This window comes from Cyanistes caeruleus, chromosome 9 (assembly GCF_971803275.1).
Source record: "Cyanistes caeruleus chromosome 9, bCyaCae1.hap1.1, whole genome shotgun sequence".
NCBI classification, from domain to species: Eukaryota; Metazoa; Chordata; class Aves; order Passeriformes; family Paridae; genus Cyanistes; species Cyanistes caeruleus.
Genome location: NC_141709.1, coordinates 28,351,376 through 28,359,433, shown reverse-complemented (window position 1 = coordinate 28,359,433; position 8,058 = coordinate 28,351,376). Strand labels below are relative to the sequence as shown.

Below are 8,058 nucleotides of genomic sequence, written 5' to 3'. Positions count from 1 at the left end.
ATGGCAGTGGCTGAAATACAACATGATCCCAGTGACAAACTTCCTCATCTTCCATACCTGTATAATGAGACAAGCAGCGTCTTTTCCATCTTTGCTTTGAAGATGGATTAAGGTAGCTGTAGCCTTCCATGTCACACTGAAAAAATATTGATTTGTGTCACCTTTCACTTAGAAACTGTACTTTTAAAATATTGAAAATTATTATTTAAAATAATAAGTATACTATAGGTGGTAATGTAGATTAATGCAACCAAGTGTTAAATTGTATGGAAATATATTTAGTCACTTGCCTCTAGGTTTCAGAACATGTCAAAAGAATCTTATCATAGAAGCAAGGCTAGAACTACAAGAATCTTAATGGGTCACCTTCAGGGTTTCAAAATATTCAGCTGTAAGTTTTGAAGGTAAATACAGGTGCTGGCTCCTTTTCAGAGTTATGATGTGCTTATTCTTCACAGCCCCACTTGTGTTTAGGTGACTGTGCTGTTACCCAAGATACAGAGCCACCAGCAATGATCCAGGTGTTAAAACTCTTGCTTCCATTCTCCCTCAGCCTGCAAACCTATACTAATTTGTAGAAGCAAACCTAATTTCACAATTCCTTTACCTCACTTTCTGCCTCTCAGGGACCTGATTTCACTTGTGGGCTGCACCTGCAGATGAATGTTTTGTGAGCAGGGATGTCTGTCCTTCTCAGCCCAGTTCTGGGATAGTTCCTCTGGAGGGCTCTGCGTCTTCCTTCTTGGTTATGTGTGAGGATAGTTTTCTTTGCTCTCTTTACATTAGGAGCAATCTCAGATTTCACTTTGCTATGGTTTGCCACCCTTGCTTTTCCAGACAAGTTTCAACCTGGACCTAGACTAAGCTGTGATCCAGCCACTTTCTACCTCATTCCTTTTTTTAACACATTCCACTTCAACCACATTTTCAAACTCACCAGCATGTTAGCTGCTTTTCCACTTATTGCATTTCCTTTGGGGAGTTTGGAAGATGACCCGAGCTCTAGCAATACACAAACCATAAAATTACACATTGTTATTGATAACACAGTTCAAGAAAAGTCTGATTGTTGCATTGTTAATTCACAATGGAAACAAGCAGGAGGTCAAACCCCCAGTTGTTACTTGTGCTCAAATCACATAATCCTGTACATTTGTATTGAGTTCCATCTTGCAGGTAGTTGGACTTTCTTTTGTTGCACTAATTTATGGAAGTCTCTTCTAGAACAACTTCACTGTTATGATTAGAAAACTCTTTAAGTTATCCCATTTATACTTTTTGCTTTAGTGCCAACAACCATCTGTAGCAGAGATTTTTTTTCTCTCTAAGACTTTTTCCATGTTAAAATGTTCATCCCTCTTTCTCTTGCCTTCACCTCTCATCCCTCTTGTCTCAGTTGTCCTTCTTTGCACCAGTTTGAGTTTTTTATTCTCGATTCTGAGGAGGGGAAATGTTCAGATGGTTTCAAAGGAGGTGATGATATGAGTTCCTTGTGCACTGGTGTCAGTTCTCTGCAGTTGGAAATACCTTCCTGGATGCATCCTAAAGTTGCATTTGTCTTTTTTTGACAAGTGCATTACACTGACACCTCACAGTACCTGCAGTCATGGGGGAGCCTGGGCTGGTAAATCCAGCAGCTACTGTGAGCAAGCTGGGGAAATGCTGCTTGTGCATGAAGGATGTGAATATTTTTTGCAATAAATCAACACTTAAATCTTCACTTTGAAAAAAGTATCTGTCAGTTCTAATTGGTAAATTTTAATAGTTTGTAGGCTATAATTTAATAATGAAGGACTGGGAATTCTAAATGAAACAGAAGACAAGTATCAAAGCAAAATTCATGATAGAAAAAAGTTACTGCTAAAAGTCACATTATCCATTTATTATATATGGCCTTGTGGTTATCTGAATAAATATTCTTCTTTGTGTGCCAATGAACAAAATGGAAAGGTTTACTTGAAATGTTGAAGCATGAAATAATATATTATTTTTTGCCATCTTGTTAATGGAAGCAAGATAATTTTCAGTGTAGGGGAGCCGGCTTTCTTCACTTAGAGGACAATTCAATAAAGAAAGGGATAGAAATAAGTCACTTACCTTAGCAACCTATTCCTGTTAAGTGGTGCAGCAAATCAATACCACAGGACCAGAGGTATAGGAAATTAATCATCTTTTCTAAATGTTAAGACAAGAATAGCCTTTTCAGTGGAACCAAGTCCAGGATATAGCTGTGTACTAATAGGAGATACTTAAAATTAAGATTGGAGCCATGTTTAATAATTAATTCCTACTTCACAGAGAAACTATAATCTGATTTATGAAGCAGGGTAGGATTTCAGTTAGTTTTGAAATGAGTTACAGACATATCTCACATTAAAGTGAGCTGACCATGTGCATGAGGCTGAAATGGTGAATTCAGTTTTGACTTGGCAGCTATATCTCAGTCATGTCATTAGAGAAACCACTGAATCTGTGTATTTCCATTCCTATACGTGAAACCTTCCATAAGGTACTAACAGTTACAATCAAGCACCCCTGAACATATCTAATATACCAAATAATAGGAATGGACTGATTTGATATTACAAAAAAAAATAAATAAATATTTGAAATACATCTGCTTCTCTATGAAACAGGATCATTACTGTGGCCAAGAACACTTGAAGCTTTTTATTCTGGCTTTTGATTTGATAGAAATAAGCTATGGATTCATGGGATTGCTTTGGAGACTGAACTGCATGGTGGGAACAACAGCATGGCTCTTTGTGCAGTGCAGAGACATTTCCACTGTCCAGACCTGCAAGCATCCAGAACTGTGCCCTTTGCTAGGGGTGCCTATGTCCAGAGAAAGGGCTCTGCAGATGTGGAGCCTTGTTTAGCCTGGAAGCCTGACAAATGCATATTCTAGAGTTGTTTTTCCTTCTGTCCACACAATCTCCATTAGACTCCACACTACAGTTTTAATCTCAAAGCCCTACAAAACTAAAATTACTGTGGACACATGGATGGACTGCCATATCCCTTCTGCAGCTCCAATGACAGTCCCTGATCCTCAAGCGAGCTCCCACTTTGGGCTTTGCAGTGGGTCCTGAACCATCATTCATTTGCTGATCATGCAGCCTGGTGCTGGTGATTAGGGAGGAGGAAATAAAGGCAGGGTTTGACTGCAGACCTGAAAGTGAGATTTCAAAGGCTGCATTAGAGAAACCCCCTTCTGACTTGCAAACTTAACTCAGAGTCAGAGAAAGATTAAATCCAGGAGCTCTGTTTTAATGGTGGCGTATTTCCAGCTGCAATGACACTTTGCATGGGTGGGTTTTAGTTGAATCAAGATGCTTGATGGATGGGCTGTACAGAACCTTGGTCCAACTGCTCAGAGCACCAGAAGTTTGCTTTCCAGTCAGACCTGCATGTTCAGCTTCAGTGAATCTGCTGTTCTAAATGTGTGGAGCAATGCTTTCAAATATAAGACATTGTTGAAGTCAATAAATAAAAAGAGATTGTGTTATACTATAAAAAGGATAACAACAAATTTTGGCAATGCCTTAGAATATAATGTTCTTCTGATATTGTTCCATTGCAGGTATTTTTACTGAGAGGAAATGGTGATATTTCAAAATGGTGAAGTCTCCCAGGAATGGAAACAGAGATCAACAGGAGGTGTAAGATCCAGAACCACAGAGGTAAAACGGGAATTGAAATCAGCTCAAAAGTAGCAAAAGAAATTCAAAAAACCAATGGGGTTTTCAGCCATCAAAATTAGATGACAGTAAGGAAAGTAACAGTGAGGTTGAGGGAGGACAGGTTTAAGACTGGCATAGTTGCTTTTCAAAACAGAGGATTTTGTGGCTCTGTGTTCAATTTGAACAGTGGCTCTGAGCTTGGATGGGAGAAAACTGGCTTGATGGGAGCGAGTTTGGAAGGGTGAAAATGATGCCTTTGAGGTAGAAGTAAAATTCAAGGAGTGGTTTCCAAGCATCTGTGTCCCAGCTGTCTGAAGGAATTGGCATTCACAACTGCACTTCTGCTCGAAGGGTACTCAGAACTGTGTTAAAGCAGGGAGTGGCAAGAGAAATTTCAAATATGATTCCTGTATTCAAAATAGGAAAAAACCCCCCATATTCTAGTTAAATGTAGGCATATTCAGATGACATCAGCAGTACACAAGGCATTAGAGTGCTTTTGGAAGGCAGGGGAATAGAGAGCATAGCAAATGGAAGAAGTAGGATAACACACAGAATAGGTTTACCGAAAGCAGATTTACGAGATTAACTTGATAATCTTTAGATTATCCTGATCTTTTTAGACAAAGAAAACGGCATTAGATGTGATGTGTATACACTGTGAGAGAAACATCTGACACAGAGCTACATGGAGAATTGTTTGATTGGGAATGATGAAGATTAGGCCCAGGATTGTAAAATAAATAGAAACTGGCCAAAGGAGATAATAACAGATGATGCTGAAAGAGGAAATATCAGGCTGGAGAGAGCTAAAAGTGGAGTTTCTGAAGGCACAGTCTGGGGACCAATATTACTTAATATTTTCATTAATCAACTAGGCACAAAAAGAACCTGCTAGAGAAATGTGCTGATGGCTGGAGGTGGGAGGGTTTGTCAATAGCAAGGAGGCTGACAGCATACAGAAAAACAGAATATCCTCAGAGACCAGGAAGATATAAATGGGATTACACTGAACAGTTCAAGTAGCAAGGTCAGGTAGCTGGGAACTAATGACAATTTCTAATATAAGGTAAGGCTTGTTGGTTGGACAGATACAGAAGAATGGGGCATTTATTTGGCACTATATCAAAAGAAGCATTCCCAGTCAAGCTGGGAAAAAAGTAATACTCTTTAGAAGGCTTTTCCAGGAATGTAGTGACCAGTTGTAGCCACCTGTGTTTGAAAGAAAGAAATTCAACCTAGAGCAGGAGCAGAGAATGGTGAATAGTTCAGTGGGAGAAGAGGGGTTGTGCCTTAGCACACTAAAGCCTGCAGAGAATCATCCATAAATATAAGAATGAAGGGGATTGTTTTAAGATTAAACAATATTGATATGTAAATAACTGTAAGCTAATCATCAGTAAGTGACCCTGTATTTTAGAAGAAGGTTTCTAATGAAAGATGGGAATTTCTGGAAAAGCCTTCCACAGCAGCAGTGGGGAGAACCCCTGTCAGTATTTCTGTGAGGGAGATGGGTACGTGTCTGAGGGGTGCAGCAGATGTCTGTCTGCTGCAGCAGCACACTGGGCTCTGTGACCACTGGACTCTGTCCCATCCTCCTGTTCTCATTCATTCTGGTCCCATATTCACATAAATCCAACTCAGCTTTTACCCCTGGAGCTCCCTCAGGCAAGCCCCCAGCACCCCTGGTTCAGAGCAGCATCACAACAGCTCTGCAGCTTTGGCAGATAGGGGTAGCAAGGAGATTCTACAACCTTAGAAAACTGGGGGAGGGAAAATGTTTTGCCTGTATCCACCTGACTGGCAGTAAGAAATGTGGGGGATGTGGGGTGGGAAGCAGTCAACTTTACTGTATAAATATCTGAAATAGAGCTCCTGATAAATAAGAGGTGGGTTTGTCCAGTTATTATTTTGCCTAGTCAGGCCATCACTATTTTAATCCAAAATGTTCAGCTGGAAATATCAGCTTCCCATTGACAAAATGAATACTGTCCCCTTCCCCTGCCATTAAGGTTTCTGGGTTTCTGCTAATATCTTTTCCATTTTCCATATTTAATTTGCCTAGCAGGATGAAATAAAAACATGCTGACATTTTCAAGGAAATCAGATACTTCTCCTGAAAGTTTTGATGGAAAATTTTCCAAGAGCCCTGCGGCTCAGGAGCTGCTGGCATCGGGGTGTGGCCAGCTAAATCTGCTGCCTGAATGGGTGGGGGCAATGCCTGAGCATCTCTCATCACCTGGAGGTCCGGAGGGGCTTAGTTCTGGGAGGAAAAGCTCTTTTCTAGCACCCCACGTGCTGTGTGTGGCTCGGGCTCTGCTCTCGCAGCAGTTCTGGCTGACCTTGGTGGGATCGGTGCAGAACGCGGAGCCGCGGCTGCTCCCCCTCCCCTTCCTCCCCCTCGCACTGCGGAGGCGCAGGAAAAGTGACCACAGCCTAGCCCTAAATGCTTTATTTTTAACTTTCGCCAGACGACACGTGCAGCTAAGGCCGAACACAAGGAGCCCGAGAGTGGGGTGTAAGCGGCTGTCGGTGTCAGCCCCGATCATTGTCAAGGGGGGGCTGGATCCCGGCTGCCTGCGGAGCTCGGCATCCTCCGGTGCCGCTCGGGAGCCGCAGCCGCCGTGCCCGGAGAGATGGATCAAGGCAGACAGACACAGATCCAGACTGACAGAATCAACCCCCAGATGGATGTCGCTTGAATTTACCAGAAATTAAGATGCTGAACTGCTTAAGAAAGAGTTCCATGATCTAATTAAGTCGCTTTTATGTCTCCCTTTCTATTTTATCCTCCAACCCTCTTACAAAAAAAAAAAAAAAAAAAAAAAAAAAAAAAGTACCTTTTGTTATTTGCAGATTGAATTAGAGGAAAACTGTCTGTGGACTAAATAAAATGTTTGCATTCTTTTGTGCTAGCATTGAAGGCTTGTGTTTTTTTAAAGAATTAAAAAATGCAGTAGGACATAATAATGTCATACATTCTAACTTGCTCTTGCAAATCGGGACTTCATGATATTTTCCTTTTCCATAAAAATGCTATTTATCATTATCAAGTGAAGTGTTAATGGAATCAACTCGAACACAAACTGATGCATATATATATATATATATATATATATATATATATATATAAATATATATACATAAAAAAATTCCTCACTGCTGAGAATGATCAAGCACCTTGTCAGCAATCCATATTATATTCGTTAATTCGATTCCTGCCAAAAAATCACTTAACTGAGACCTTCTGATTTCTTTCTTTAACGCTTGAGGCTCCTTTCATCTAAGCAATGTTTATTAACCTATTTCTGAAAATCAGCATAAGCAAAAGCTATATTTAATTTGTTCTTTTCTTGTGCTTTGGGTTTGGTTGTTTTTTGGTTGGTTGGGTTTTTTTTTTCCTTCTAACGTGTTTTTTTTTAAAAAAAAATTCCAGTGTAAGAATTAAAAATTGAGTGTTGGTCAGTATTACTGTAACCCACTGGTTCAGGGTGTAACAGCTGAGAGGACAAAAAGTAAGGCTTATTACATTCTTTCATATTCTTTAGGGGAGATGATTTTACTTTAATTCCTGGACTAATTGTAGTGACGGCAAGAAAAGTCACCTGAAGAATAACACTGTGACCTGATGACAGGGGTGTGGGGCCCAGCTCCACACTCTTTGCTCTCTCCCTGTCTTGCCAGTGTCCCCCTTCTGCTATCCTGAATGGCAACTCCCACTGGGTCCCCATCAGAAAGGTGGGTCCAAATTTACTGAACTCCTCAGTTAATTTGAAATATGCATATTTAAAGTGATATAAGACCAGATTATCTTGTTCATACTTTCACACCAAAATACGACTTAAAAACCCAGTAACCAATAAATTCTGCAGTGAAAGCAGAACAAGTTACAAAGAGCCATCATGATTTTTACAGACCTGGAAGATACACCTATCCCTTCATGGAAGAAATCTTGGTCTCATTCCCATGAAAGGGATTTTGCCACTGAGGTGAAAATGTCCAGGGTTTCACTCACATTTTCCAACACCCAGGCTCAAGAAAGGCAGACTGGAACAAGACAAACTTGCCCCCATGTTCAGCAGGCTTTTTCCTCCTCCCAGCTCTGCAGCCAAGGAAAAATTGCCAAAACTGAACTCTCTTGTAGAGCTTACCTGAGGTGAGGCTGTGGCTGCAGATTGACAAAGGAAGGAGCTGTCCTGTCTGGACACTCCCAATATTCCTACCAGGAAGAGCAAACTTGTTTTCCAAGTTGCTGCAAGAATATTGTGGTAGGGAGATAGTCCTTATAAAGATGATCATGATCTGAGAGCTGGAGCAGAGAGATACCAGATAGGAGCAGGTAAGAAAAACTTTTTTTATTTTTTGACCCCATTTA

General features: G+C 40.6%; 1 long non-coding RNA gene across 1 annotated transcript; it reads left to right on the top strand.

The window, feature by feature from the left end:
• Positions 1-3,214: 3,214 nt before the first annotated feature.
• On the top strand, positions 3,215-6,490 carry LOC147651738 (uncharacterized). Its single transcript, XR_015273854.1, has 3 exons — positions 3,215-3,311; positions 3,584-3,683; positions 6,155-6,490. It is a non-coding gene; the product is annotated as an uncharacterized LOC147651738 (long non-coding RNA).
• Positions 6,491-8,058: the final 1,568 nt, after the last annotated feature.